This window comes from Lissotriton vulgaris, chromosome 5 (assembly GCF_964263255.1).
Source record: "Lissotriton vulgaris chromosome 5, aLisVul1.2, whole genome shotgun sequence".
Classification (NCBI taxonomy): domain Eukaryota; kingdom Metazoa; phylum Chordata; class Amphibia; order Caudata; family Salamandridae; genus Lissotriton; species Lissotriton vulgaris.
The window spans coordinates 1,600,111,414-1,600,127,163 of NC_141693.1; positions in this window are offsets into that span (position 1 = coordinate 1,600,111,414).

A 15,750-nucleotide genomic window follows, 5' to 3' on the forward strand; every position below is an offset into this window, starting at 1 on the left:
GATCCTCCCCGAACACAGAAAAACCGTCATGCACGACCTCATCAGCAGCAGACTGGACTACGGCAACGCACTCTACGGCGGGATCAACAAGAACCTCTCCCACAAACTCCAGAACATCCAGAACGTCGCCCCAGACTAGTTTTCAACCTACCACACCACTGCCACATCAGCCAACACCTACAGACCCTACACTGGCTCGCCGTTGAGAAGAGAATCACCTTCAAGCTTCTCCCCCACACACACAAGGCCCTCCACAACGCCGGACCCGCCAACCTGAACCACGGCCATGTGTTCCACGCACCCCACACTCTCTCCGCTTGACCCAACTCTCCCTTGCAACTGTACCTTGGATCAAGAAAAGCAGAACAGGAGGGTGCTCCTTCTTCCTCCTTGCGGCCAAGGCATGGAACTCCCTCCCTCTCTACCTCCGACAGACTGCATTGCTCCCCAAGTTCCTAAAGGACCTCAAGACCTGGATCTTCGATGGCACTCAGTGAACCTGCAGAATCTGCGGAATCACCCCCTGCCCTCTCTATCTCAGCTCCTTGAGACCTGTTCTGGATGAGTAGCCTGCATTGTACAAACCCCATTGATTGCAGGGTGTTTTCCACAAGTGCAGGGTATTGCGCCTTTGCTGTGTACAGGTCCTAAAGTCGCAGACTCTGGTCTCTTGTTTGTCCTTTGTTGCAAGTCGTTCCAGAACTGAGGTTTACTTGCTAGGGGAGCCCATTAAATCCTATATTTAGATGCCTTAGGGGGATGTGTGTGCTAGTAATCAACAAAGTACAAGCCCTACTGGCTAATTTGCTGCTGAAATGACCACTTCCTGTGGAGGATGGCCCTTTTCTACCAAAAAGTCTAAATTCTGCCACTTCTTTAAATGGCAGAACCCTTCTTCGCCTGTACAGACCAGTTAGCCCCCCTTAGAGGTGGAGCTAGCCATCTGTCTGCCCGGGTTGCAAATGTGCCTGGGGCAGGGGGTTGGGATTTTCCTCCTCTGGGAGGAAACCTGGTTGCCTAATAGAGGTGGTAAGGTTTTGAAGCTCACCGCCTTGATGTGCCACTTCACTAGCAATTCTGCCGGAGAAGGCGGTGACTACTCCTGCCCAGGCAGGCCTTTATATCTGCTTCCTGATAAAGTTCACAGCTCTTGGCATGGAGTCAGATTCCTGTCTTGGTGGCAGCAGCTGCAGACTGTCAGCCAGGGCACAGGAAAGGCTGGCGCAGCCAGATGGGCAACCTCTAATGCGACATTCACCCACCTGGGTGCATGTCACATTAAATCTGACTTTAGAAAAAGGTCGGGTTTGATGACAAACATAACAGTTTTCAGTGGGACCATAATGGTGCTGGCAACCTGGGGAGGCTTGGGTGCCAGCTCATCTTATCCTATGTTCCCCTGAACACTTATAGTAGCCCCTAATGGAAGGAGGCTACTATAGGGATATATAAGCCTGCACTTATATGTCCACATCTTCAATATAATGCACCCTTCCTCCTGGGCTCAGAGGGCCTACCTTAGGAGTGACTGGCATATATTAAAAATAGTGCTGTGACCTTGCCACTCTTGGTTAAGGCAAAGTCAGGTTTGAGCAGTTTGCACTGCTCCTGCAGTTGCAATGGCAGGCCTGCTGCAATCTCTTTGCTTTGGTCATCCGGGGTGGCACAATCAGTGCTTCAATCCCTGGTGACCCCTTTAACTCCCATGCCCTGGGCACCACTGGTACAATTTAACAGGGGTTTGTATGAGGGTTAAAATCCTTGTCAATTGGTGTTACCAATTCATATGCCTCATATTTTAGGGATAAAGCACTGGCACTGGGGCCTGGTTAGCAGGTTCCAGTGCACTTTCAGAGTCAAAACAATCAGCATTTCGGACGAAATGTGAGGGGGGGGTCTGCAAAAAGCCTGTTTTCTTACAGTAGGACAAAATCAAGGATTAACTTAGAATCCGCACAGTTCGCCTGCACAGAAGCAGATTTTAGAAACCAAAAATGACCTCAAAATGTCCTAAAAAGTAAAAAAACAATCCTAGCCAGGGAAATGAGAACAAGTATTAAAAACTTGGTTTCCATGAGAAAATTCAATGTAGACTTCAGACTACCTTTAATTGGCGTAATGCATTTACTGTGTGCACAGAAGACAGAGCAAGCCAGAGCTTGTAGTTAATATGGTATGCAGTCTTTTTTCATCCTGCTTTGCATGCTTATGTCAGAGAGCCTCTGCATGAGCAGATTATAGCATGTTCAACACAACACTGACATTTAGAATCAGATTGGAAATCATTGGCAGGAACCGACCTAGAACAGTTTGATCCTTCTCTACGCCATGTCCGAAGTAAATATATACTTGTAATAGAGCGTGGCCTACTTACCTAAGTGACACATAATGATAGTTGCTGAGCCATGAACAAAGTGGAGTTTTTTCTGCGTTCACTGACGGGCCTAGATCAGTCAGGTAGAAAGTTGTGAAGCAATGGAAAGATATGTTAGTGGTAAAAGGAAGCCCTGACCAGTTTCTCATTCAGGTAGGGATGTATGTTCATACTTTGAAGCCTCAAGACCAAGACCAATGCATTCATCATACTGTCAAATGCTTTTGGCACCAACCTGAGGATGGAATTCAGTAACTTTCATTGAAAATGCTTGCTGTCATAAAGAAACACCTCCATTGAGGGCGCAAGATTGCAATGTTCAATCTGATAATGGTCTGGTGACTACGTTGACATTTTTCCTTGTGTCTAAAAAGTGTGAAGAAGCGTAGAGTTGAATAAGTTACGGTCTGGAGTGGTACAGAGTACCCCATTCTTTGCTACTCTCAAGAGGAGAGAGCATAGCTCCAGCCCTGTTTCATCCAAAAAAACAAGTTAGATGGACCCAGCACGGCTGTGTCTGACCTGCTCCTCTTCATGGTATTGTATTATGCAACCGTCAATGACACAGCTGGACCTATTTTGATCTGTATTTTTTGTTTGCCCTCTAATAATAAATACTGAAACATGTATAATAAAAAAAAGAACTTTCCGAAATGCCCTATTGAATCTGTGGTCTAAACGTTATTGTAAATTACCTTTCACAAGCCGCCGGGACTATTGCAATGCTCTTTACGTAGAGATAAACACCCATCTCCAAAACAGGCTCCAAACTATACAGATTGCTGCCGCAAGACTCATCCTCAATGCTTAATCCCCACATCCTTAAAAAATCCCTGCATTTTAAACGAAGTCAACTGAGTGCCATTATCAGAAACCAGTTCATCCGGAAAACCTTCCCTAAGAAAAACATCAAGAAAGAAATCAATGATGGATGATGAGTTGGCATTGTCAACAAACCTCACTGCAGGCCATTTAGACATGTAATCAAGAAGAACCAGAGCATACTTGGGAGAACAACCAATGAGACCAAAAGGACCAGCAATATCAAAGGCCAGTTTAGACCAAGGTATATTCTTTACAACAATAGGTTCAACAGGAGAAGGTCTTGTCACTTGAGACTTGTCACTAGTGACACATGAACAACAATCTCAAACAAAATGTTCCACATCCTTATCAAGTGCCGGCCACCAAAAATCTTGTCTAACCCTACGCTTCATTGCACGGATGCCAGGATGGCCTTCGTGAGCCAAATCAAGAATTCTGTTCCTAATGGAAAAAGGAACCACAAGTAAACCACCCCTACGTAACAAACCATCCACAACAGACAACTCATCTTTGACTCTTTTAAATGGAACCAAATCAGATGGACAATCCTTATCATACGGCCACACACCAGAAAAACAGTCAATGACCTTCAAAACAACGTCATCTTCAGTCACACCATCCAACCACTCCCGCTCAGAAAGAGCACAACCAACAGTGTCGTTTAAAGAACACACGGCACACACCATCTCCAAATCATTACGCACAGGAACATCATTCTCAGAACAAAGCGGCAACCTCGATAGGCAATCCGCAACATGATTTTTAACACCAGGCACATACTCAAGACGATAACGGAACTCTTGCAACCTAAACTGCCACTTGGCAACCCGAGGTGTGGCCCTACCACCACCCTTTGTAGGGAATAAGTCAACTAAGGGTTTGTGGTCGGTCCTCAAAATTAATTCATTACCCCATTGAAGGTTTTTGAAATGCTGCACACCCCACCACAATCCCAAAGCCTCCTTTTCAATAGTAGAATAAGTCCCCTCTGCACCCCTCAAGGTTCTGGAAGCAAAAGCAATTGTTTCCTCACGACCATCACTGCTTTTTTGAAGAAGAACAGCACCTAGACCCACATTGCTAGCATCAGTTGAAATAATGCATGTCATTAATATTGAACAGCTTGAGTGGACCAGCTTGTACAATCTCATTCCTAATTGATACAAAGTTATTCTGACAATCCTCATCCCATACAAATTTGACATTCTTTTTAAGCAAATTGCGCATAGAAGCAGTCTTGGTGGAAAAATTGCTGACAAATTTCAAATAATATTCTACTAATCCCAAATATGAACGCAGCTGATCCCTATTCGTAGGCGTGGGTGCGTTTTGAATAGCATCAATAATCTTAAATTTAGGTTCGATACCTTTGTGAGAAATGTGGTGACCCAAGTAATCATCTTGCAAAAACTTGCATTTGTCAGCCCTCAATGTTAACCCACTTGCCTTAATGATGCCCTAAACATGTTTAACTTTCTCATCATGCTCAAGTTCAGTTTTCCCATGAATAAGGATGTCATCCTGAAAAAAAACAACTCTAGGAATATCCTTAAATAAGTTCTTCATTAATCGTTGAAAAACAGCCGAAGCTAAGCAAGGCCGAAGGGCATACAAATGTAACGGTAAGTGCCTTCAGGAGTAACAAAGGAAGTCAAATGCCTAGACTCTTTGCTAAGTTCAAATTGATGGTACGCAGAAGAAATATCAAGGGAAGTAAAGAACATGGCACTGTCTAAAGTGGTCAAAAATTCATTGATATTAGGGAGGGGTTGACGGTCGACCCAGATGTTAGTGTTGAGGTCACGCAAATCAACACACATCCTCAGACAATTATCCGATTTTCGTGCCAAAACAATTGGTGCGAGCCACCCAGAACCCTCGATGGGCTCAATTACCCCGGCCGCACACAACCGTTCCAGTTCTTTTTTGAGTTCAGGATGAAGACTCAAAGGTACCTTACGAACCTTATGCGCAACAGCCTTAGCATCATCCTTGAGAACAATCTGGTTTTTGGAAACCTATGAGTTTTCCAAGTTTCCCATCGAAAACTTCAGGAAACATATGTTCCCACTTGACACCAGACAATTGGGTCATACAGGGGTGCCGTTGTTGCTGTGAGAGGAGTACTAACTGTCCTTGTCTGGCTGCCGCTTTGGGGAGATCTTATCGCTAATTACCGCCACTGCTTGCAGCACCCGCTTTGCGGGTGCCGCTTCGCGGTTTCCTGCCGAGAATATACACTTCCATGGGCATTTGCTGGCGCCTGCGACCTGGGGCAGCTCCTCAACTGAAGGAGATTGGGCAGAGAACGCCTGCAGAGACTCATTCTACCAGGAGTCCCTGCTTCATCAACACCACCTGGTCCCGCGTTGTGACTCCGCCCACTGGATCCCTCCTGCATTTGAACACCTGGTTTCCATCTATTCTTGGGTGCCGTTGTTGCTGTGAGAGGAGTGTTGACTGTCCTTGTCTGGCTGCTGCTTTGGGGAGATCTTATCGCTAATTACCGCCACTGCTTGCCGCACCCGCTTCCCGGGTGCCGCTTCGCGGTTTCTGGCCGAGAATATACACTTCCCTGGGCATTTGCTGGTGCCTGCGACCAGGGGCGGCTCCTCAACTGAAGCAGATTGCACAGAGAACGCCTGCAGGGACTCATTCTACCAGGAGTCCCTGCTTCATCAACACCACCTGGTCCCGCGTTGTGACTCCGCCCACTGGATCCCTCCCGCGACATATCAGTAGCTTGGGCACCCGCTGCGCGGGAGCGTCCCGGGAGAAGCCCGGGACAAGGGCGGGCCGTCTGTGGCCGTCAGAGGCCAGAAGAGGCCGGGCCGGGCCACCCCCCTAAGGTCTTCAAAATTGGTGTGACCATTAATGTAGGTGACTAATATGATTGTGATTAGTAAAGGACTGAGCCGATTATTGTTTAAAATATTTGCAAACTGTGTTGTATTACTAATCATACGTGGTACAAAAGGGGGTGGTGATGGACAGAGCATCTGAATCAATCAAACACTCACACCCAGTCAAAAGATCTGGGTTTAATCCATCACCGTTCTTTAGCCCACTCTGCTACCCCAGTTCAGACATGGCTATATGCAAATCAGTCTGACCCTGTGCCTCATGGGAACAGTCCTGCCCGAACTGCCAAGCCATGTCTTCCCTGGACCGGAAACAAGCTTCCGAGGACCGGTTTCTGGCATTCCAGCCGTCTTCAGCCCGGCTTGCTTGAATCCAGTGGCAAAGTGAGCAAGTGACTCACGTCTGAGCATACCCTGCCACACTAATGGCGAGTGTTTGATTGATTCAGATGCTCCGTCCATCACCACCCCCTTTTGTACCGTATTACTAATCATGTCCTCGCGATCAGATAAAGGGGGAAAGCTACCATCTAAATCCACCGGCGGAAGCCTTATTGGAACTTTAGATAATTATATCACCCAGGCAGCAGCCGCCCTTGACCAGGAGATAGCAGACACTGAAAAACGGCTCTCATTAGAAATATTTTCCAAACGATCCTCTCTGGGATCTATCAGGAGCTGTACAATCCCTGGAAACTGATTAAGTCAATGTCTTGTTGATTTAGGATTGCCAGAGATTAGTATAGGGTCGGATACACAAAGTATCATCACCCTGGGGAACAGTACACAGAATAGTAACACTACTCACGAGGAAAGTCGGCCTTGCAAGACACCCCCCACGCAGATACATGCATGCCCCACTGTTGAAACGATAACTACAAGCACCAAACCAATAGGGAAAAGAAAGCGAGGTGGGGGCGGGCTGAAAGGCAAACGGGCAAAGATCCCCAAACTAGCGATCAAAATGGCTAATCAAGCAGGCACACATAACCATACACAGGCCGTTGCTTCTGCCCAGAATAAGAGCGTCCCCCTTCCATCTATAAAAGCCCAACATCAGTCGTTGAAAAGAATGCAAATGATTGCACAGGGAGATGGTGGGCTGATAGGGCAGGTGGAACAGATTGTAAAGCCCTTAATGCTCCCCCTCATCGAGAGACTGAAAATAATTAATGAAAATCTAGGCAAGTTACAACAGGCCACAATAGATAACACCCAACTGCTACACTCCCTAGTAGACAATAAGATGGCGGGGGGACAAGCTATACAACTAAGCAATCGGATTGATACTAACCAACTCTCCGCACCCACTCCCGGTCAACCTGTAAAGTCAACAGAGAGAGGGACTTTGATTAACGGGGTTACTAGATCAGAGGACATAAAGGCTAGACCTCAGGGCACAGAGGGAAGTCGCAGCCTTGTGGGGGCCCCCCAGACACATCAGGATGAGGGTACACAATCAGCCTTACTGATAAACGGATCCATACAGACTAATAAGTTGGCCCCGGGTGTGGGTAACCAAACTATCCTTGACCTGCCCTCCCAAAGTACCCCTTTAGTGATAGTTCTGGGAAATGCTCCCCCCCTCCGCCAAGGAGAAAGAGAGGACTTTTCCCAGATTAAAAATAAGGTTACACACTGGCTATCCCGAAACACAGTAGGAGGCCATATGGTAGGGCACAACATAATCATGGCCCGACGAGTAGCGTGGCTGGGATACTCTAGGAAAACCAGAGATGGAGACTGTATAGTGATAAACTTTAACAGTCCGGTACCAGTGGAAAGGATACTTAGAGAAGCAGAGGGAGGTACTTCGCCGGGGGGACAGGGTATAGAAATATTGCCCCTTGGTTTTTTTATAGGCCAGGGCAGCAGGATGCCTGTAACAACAGGAACAGGATGTTCGCTAACAAATTACCTTACCCTAGAGGACCAGATGGGTGGAACACAATACCTTTAAGGTCCAATGGAGTTCAGATGATTGGTGGACCATGATATCTCTCGCATTTAGAGGTCACAAACAGATTTGATGCTCTTTCGGGCCTCAATGACTGCGATTGACTGTGTGGTAATTCAACTAGCTACCCCCCTCTTAACGGTCCTAGCACTTTGTCTGTATATTCCTTATCCCAGGTTAGTTCGGTGAGAGGCTTTAATAATCCAGTAGTTGTTATCCCTAATAAAATGGTACCACTAGTAGAAGAAGGTTCCTATAGGGGCTAATCACTCTGGAACAACTCAATTTGATTCACCTAGAAAGCATGTTCCTGTGAACATAGATGTTAACTCAGAATTTAACGTTCTTTCATGGAATGTTGCTGGGCAGTCAGGAAAGGTTTTAGACCCCTTATGGGTGCAGTTTGTAAGCCACCACTCTATTATCTGTCTCCAAGAGACATGGGCCACCAACTGCAATACTCCACTGGAGGGTTATAAATCATTTAGTGTTCCAGCAATAAACTCAAACAGTGGTCGTGCATCGGGAGGATTGGTCATCTATACCTCCCTGGCACTAAGATGCAGCATAAGGATCTTTTCCTCAGGTAACAGAAATATCCAGGCCATTATCTTGGGGAAAGAAGACAACAGCTTGTGTGTGATAAACTATTACAATGCAAGTAACCAGGGCGAGGGATGTAGGATCATCGAACTGCATAATTTTATAACTCAGTGTCGTGGACCAACAAGAAGGAACCTACCACTTGCAGGCGATTTCAATGTGCGGCGACCCTATGTTAAATACTTTAGCGACCATGGGTTTCCACATGATAACGGGGTTACATTTGAACATACAAAAAAAGGAAATGCGCTGAACCTCATGCTAGATGAGCACGACCTTTTGTTTACCATGAGTATTGTGCCACCATTACCCACACAAAAGGAACCCACTTTTAAGGGTAGAAGCCTAGGGACCTTTATGGATTTTATTCTAGTCTCTAGAACTATTATGAACTTCATCTTGGCTTTCTGTATAATACCGAGCGCACACAGCAATCACAATCCAGTCTGTGTGCTGCTAGGAGGGAACCTTTTGAAAAAAAAGGATAAAGCCGTAGGAGGAAATATGCTGCAACCTATAAATGGAGGGCGACGCATTAAATGGAACCAGGTCATACCGCCCGTTTTTCTTGATAGACTTAAAAAGGACTGTGCTGCTGAATTTTTAACCTGCCTTAGCACGGATCCATTGGGCGAAGGACTCCTTGAAGCCTTTGACAGTATTGCCCTTCATGTAGGAAAGATGTTACATGCCCCGGGGGGAAAAACCCTTTCCGGAGATCCTAAATGGTTCTGCCACAACTGCTCTAAAGCAGCCAGAGTCTTGAAGAAGGCTCTTAAAACAAATGCCAGGGATAGATCCATGATCCGTACACTTCGATCAACTTATAAAAGTGCGCTGGCTAATAGGAAAAAGGAGTTGAAAATGGCGCTTTGGCAGGAGCTTTTAGACCCTTTGACCCTAGCAAGCAGCTCAAGATTCTGGTCCACAATTAACCGTTCATCTTTATTACCGTCAGGGGTTAATGATGTGGGGTCAAACATCACTGAGGATGATTGGGTGTCCCATTTTACTACAATCTTTAAGGATACCGTTATATGTCCAGCCCAACCAAAAGAGGTGCTGGGGTTGGCCTCTGTAGTGTTCTCAGTTGTGGAAATAACGGAGGGAATCAATAACCTCTCAAATAAGAAGGCCCCAGGTCCAGACGGCATCCCCCCGGACGTATTTAAATCCAGCCCTCTATTCTGGGCCCCAATTCTGACATCAGTGGGAAACGCCGCAGTGGAAAAGGGCGGTCCTACATCCTGGGGATTATCAACAATTGTACCCGTATTCAAGAAGGGAGATCGAAATAGTACCTTAAATTATAGGTCTATCTCCCTAATTGATTCCATTGTAAAAGTTCTAGGGGGCGTTATATTAAAAAGGCTGACTACCTGGGCGGAGGAGAAAGAGATAATTTCTGACATCCAGTACGGGTTCCCCAAAAGGCACTCAACCTTGGCCCAATGCCTAAACCTCTATCTGATTTTGGGCAAGTACACCCTTTCACGTTCTGGGACTATCTACATGGCCTTCATGGACCTTTCCTCGGCTTTTGACTGTGTCAACCGGGGAAAGTTGTGGCAGTCCATGGAGGCCTATGGGGGTAGAGCAACATCTGGTGAACATCCTAAAAGATCTACACAGAGACACAAAGGCAAACGTTAGATACACCATGGATCTCAAGGTAACAAGAAATTTTAGTACCAGTTGGGGAGTCAGGCAAGGGTGCATCCTGGCCCCCTTTCTTTTTTATCTTTATATAAATGACCTTGAGGAAACATTGGTTGATACAGGGGCGGATTACCCATATGTGGGTCGTCGGGGATTGCCAGTCCTGCTGTATGCGGACGACGCTGTCCTTCTAGCCCACACCCCGAAAGGGTTACTAACATTACTCAACGCCTTTCACGGATTTATGGCTAGTCGTGACCTATCCATAAATAACACAAAATCTTACGTGATGCAGGTGGGGAAAGGAGCAAAAAAGCAGTACCCCTTTAGGGTAAATGGTACCAGGGTGCCTACATGTACCTCTTTCTCCTACCTGGGTGTCTTCTTGGATCATCAGCTGAACTGGGCCTCAGTCCTGAATAAAAAAAGGGGAGAAATTACTAGGGCCAACGCAGCACTCTTTGATTTTGCCGCGAGAATGGGCAATAGACCAGTGGCAGCCATGTTGAAGGTTTATCGTGCAAAGAGCATTTCGATAGCTAGTTATGGAAGCGAACTATGGGGATACTGCAATCTAGAGGGCCTCCAGCTGGTTGAAAACAAATTCCTAAAACAGCTTCTGTGTGTCCCACAGGGGACACCGAATATGTCTGTGCACGAAGAGACAGGTATGCCTTTTATTAGTGACTCCTTGTCCTTGCGACCCCTTACCTTTTGGCTACTATGCTGGCTCAATAAACAGCTTGGTTTAACCCATAGTCTCCTAAAAGAGATATTGAGCCTAGATGGTATGACCAAAATTCCCTGGATGAAATATCTTAAAACTAGCTTTGGGAAGGAGGAACGCTTGGATTTGTTTTTAAAACCGGAAGGAATCACTAGAAAAGACGTGGCATATATCAAACAGACCTTTACTGCACGGGAAATAATGGAAAGGCAGGAAAAAGATCTGTTGAAGCCCAATGTGCGTCATCATATGATGCTCAAAAGCACGCCAGGTGAGGAACCATATCTACTTTGGCCACTACCAGCCTACGAGCATTTTTTATTAACTAGGTTTAGGTTTAATTTGTTTAACTTTTTATTAGCAGTCCGAAGGGGGTGTCATAGAGGGACAGTGCTAGCATCCTTTGGCTGCGACAACCTGTCTCCACAGAACTTGATGCATTTCATGTTCTTTTGTAAATATTATGAATTCCCCAGGGCTTTTTATCTTAAACCTATTTTAAAAAGATGTACATTTGTACAAGCTCGCCCGGCCCTACTGTATTTACAATTGTTAAAACCTGATTGTATACCCCATGTGATCATCTTTTTAAAAAGCTCAATGAAGTACAGAAAATGTTTGGATACCTAGAACTGTATAAGTAATCCCCGAATGATGCTTTTCCTAATGTGCAATAGTTGGATCATAACGTTATGAAAAACTTGTTTTAAATGGTGTATATTGTAATACGTATTTTACTTGAAAGCTTGAAATATATTCTGTTTTATGAACTTTTATGGTTTTGTACAAAACAAAAAACCCAATAAAGTACTTTTCAAATTGAAAATTGGGTCACAGTATGAGAAGAAAAAGCAGGAACAGATTTACCAAATTCGCTAGGGGAAATCACCATATCAGGATGATTGGGATCCAGCACAATGTTTAAATTGCCATGATCATCCCATCCTCGTCGCCAGTGAAAGGAAGTAGAGCTCCACACATAAGGTAAGTTGGAGGATACGTTACTCCAGCCAGTCACAGGAACTCCCCGGCAGCAACTGCCGAAGTAAGAACACTACACACACAATGTTCCACGCAGGGAACGTTCATGTGCCCAGGTTCACAGACTAGATCCCAACACACAACCTCCTCAGATGAACCCACATGTCCCCCACCTCAGAGCTCATCACTGCCTCCCCAGCAACAAAATCTGCCACTTCAAACTCCTAACCCACACCTACAAAGACCTTACCCAGAGAGTAAACTTGCACCAGCCTACCAGACTACTCCGCTCTTTCCTCTCCTCCTTGCCCACTCCCCCCGTTTCCGCAGAAGCAGGGGCCGCTGCTTCTCTGACCTCGCACCCAAACTCTGGAACGACCTCCCCCTGCACCTGCGATCAGCGACAACCCTACTAGAATCAGAAGGAGTCTAAAGACCTGCCTCAACAACAGATAGCCCATAGTGGCAAAAATCAACCCCCTCCAAAGGCCTGGAGAACCTCACGGGTGCTACATCGCCCTCTATAAATCTCTATTGATTGATTGATTGATTGATTGATTTCATGAGCAAAGTGTGCAAGACAGCATTGTCTATTTTTGTAACAGGGCACAATAGGGAATTAGTTTGCCGCATAATAACCTGAGTGTCCAAATTGACAGCCGCTGTCTCCGTTGATTTGTCTAATATGCACAATCGCTAGTTCCTGTGTACCATTCTGCCTCATGGCAGTGGTGAAAGGTTTTAGCACACTGCAGATGCGATCAACCCACTTGTACCCATGCTGGTTCCACCATCTCACATGCTGCCGGACAGCTAGTGTTGAAAGCCTGTGGTTCTTTCTGCAGGGCTCTTCCAAGGTCTGTGCCCTTTACTGTAAAGCCTCATGACAGATATGTAATAACTTAACAGGGAGTGAGCCTGACACACCTAGACGAGTGTGCAGGCCTCATCTCCCCACCCTCTGACTAGCTCTGTCTGCCCACGGGCTTCCTGAGTGCTTATCACAAATAATGTCATATGACAGAGCCTTGTGCAACATCTAACCCAGGCCTGCGGAAGAGCAGAGAATCATCACTGCCCCTTGCATTAAAAAGTGCTGGCTGCTCCTTTTTAGCGGGAAGCCTACCAGACAGTGCAGCTGGTTTTCTAAAGACATCTTGGGGACATTCAGAAAGCCTCCCTGGGAATGTATTACGCCTGATGCTTACCATTGACTTTGTGATTTGTAACTCACATTTTTGGGCCTTCTATTTGCTAGTTGTATTTGTTTTAGGCTGTCCAGGATGGGTTGTCACTCCCAAGGAGCAAAGCCTGTTCACACCAAGTCTTCTTGTATTCTTCCAAGAGTGTTCCTTTCTGTAAACAGGCCTGTAAATCTTGTTCCTATCGTGTCACATTTGCAGTGCTTTCAAAGACACTGGTCAAATGTCAGGCTGTGCCTTCTGAGGGAGCTTGGCTTGGTGTTTACTTTCTCTTTCTCTGACTTCAAAGTGAGAGATTTATGTGACAATCTAGCTGGATACTGGCAGTAGGAAAGGGTTTTGTCTAGAACACAACAACATTTAAATGAATTGGCAAGTATTTCAGAATATATCAGAAATAGAAAAGCACAAATGAAGCACATTTTTGGGTAATTCTGAAGTGTGTTGAAAACAAATACTTTAATATGATCAAAACAAATCAATACGCTAGGTGATTCAATTTCCACACATTAGCGCTAGGTGATTCAATTTCCACACAATAGCGGTTCTCTGCTGAATAGTTCTATTAGTAAAACTTTATGCCTGTGCACATGTAATGGTCATTTCAATTGTCTGTAATGGCAGTGTGCTATCACACCATGCATATCCCACTCTAAGCCACTCCACTCTACTCTGCACCACTCCACGCCACTGCATTCTACTCTGCACCAATCCATTGTACACCACTGTAATCTACTCTTCATCACTGCACTATATACCAGTTTACTCTGTCATTACACTCTTTTACACTGCACTCTACCATGAAACAATCTACTCTATGCCACTACTCTCTATGGCACTCTACTCCACACCACTCAACTCTATGCCACTGTACTCTACGCCACTATACTCTAAACCACTGCACTATACGCCAATGGATTTTATCCCAACGCACTCTACACAGCTGCACTCTGTCATCACACTACGCAACTACACTCTAGGCTGCACCACTGTACTCTATTCCTCTCTATGCCAATGTACTCTACACCACTGCACTCTAAGGCACTCTACTCTACAACAATGCAATCTCCCCCACTGAATTCTATGCCACTCTTCTCTGCACTCTTCGTCAATGCACTCTATGCCACTCTACTCTGCATAACTACACTCTACGTAACTGTACTCTGCATCACTCCATTCTCACCAAATTAAAGAGAGCGGCTCCTGGTAAACCCAAAGGGAATGGAGCTCATAATACTACAAGTAAACAGAAGAGGTTCCCTTAGGGTGCACTTAATATTCAAATGCTCAAACATTCAACACTTTCCTCATACATGCCCCTCCTAACACTGTTAGTAGCAACTATAATGAAACTTTTGCAAAGGTAGACTCATAAACATAAAATGTATAAAAAACACGACTGTTTTATTAATGAAAAAATATAAAAACACAATAGTTTAGTGCATAATGAACATCACACATATAAAAAAACAATTGATAAAAACCCTATACATAAAATTCATAAACATAAATCCAGGAGAAGTGAATGAACAAAGACAACCCCCTATGTCTTTTGGATCGTCAATTCATAAACATTTGGATCAACTAAGGGTTAGAGTATCCTATTCCTCCAGAAAAGTTGACCAATCAGAATTTGACTTGGCACAAAGAGCGTCGACACGTTTCGGCAGTATAATTCGATTAACAACCGCCTTCTTCAGGACATAAGCGAATACATTTCTCCTTGCAATTAAAAACAGCATCACCTATGCCTCAGCATATGGATGAAGAAAATCTCAATGTTTATTCAGCGTTTCCTTCAATCATACGAAACGGCTGGATTAAGCTGCTAAATTCTGTATTAAGCTTACGGGTTTACACTCTGGAATGGTTCACTCTTGCCCTTCAGGAAAAGTGTGGCTTTATAAATTGCCTTAAATAGATTCCTAGAATCCTTTCTTGCTTTTATTTCGTGGCTGTAGAACTTCAATTGCTGCTCCTATTCAAATTTTTAGGAAGCTGGTAAACCTTTATCCAAAGGATTAGAGGTGTGCAGGCCTCAGCCAAGGGTAAGTGTGCTTGTGGCTTTCAAAGTCCGACGAGGAGCTTCCCCCACAGCGTTTCTCGGCACCCGTTTCCCGGCAGAATTCTCCGGGAAACGGGTGCCGAGAAACGCTGTGGGGGAATAGGAGGGGCATGTATGAGGAAAGTGTTGAATGTTTGAGCATTTGAATATTAAGTGCACCCTAAGGGAACCTCTTCTGTTCACTCCATTCTCAGCCCCTTCTCTCTACACCACTGCACTTTATACCACTGCAGCCTATGCCACACCACTACACTGCACCATTGCTTTCTACTTTGCACCCCGGTATTCCACGCCACTTCATTCTACACCACTCTACTCAACGCCACTGCACTCCACGCTACTCAACTCCACTCTATGCCACTGCACTCTACGCCTCTCTACTCGTCATTGCTGCATTCTATGCCAATGCACTCTATGACACTGCTCTCTACACCATACTACTCTTCACCACTGCTCTCTACTTCACTCAACTCTACACCACGGTACTCTGCATCAC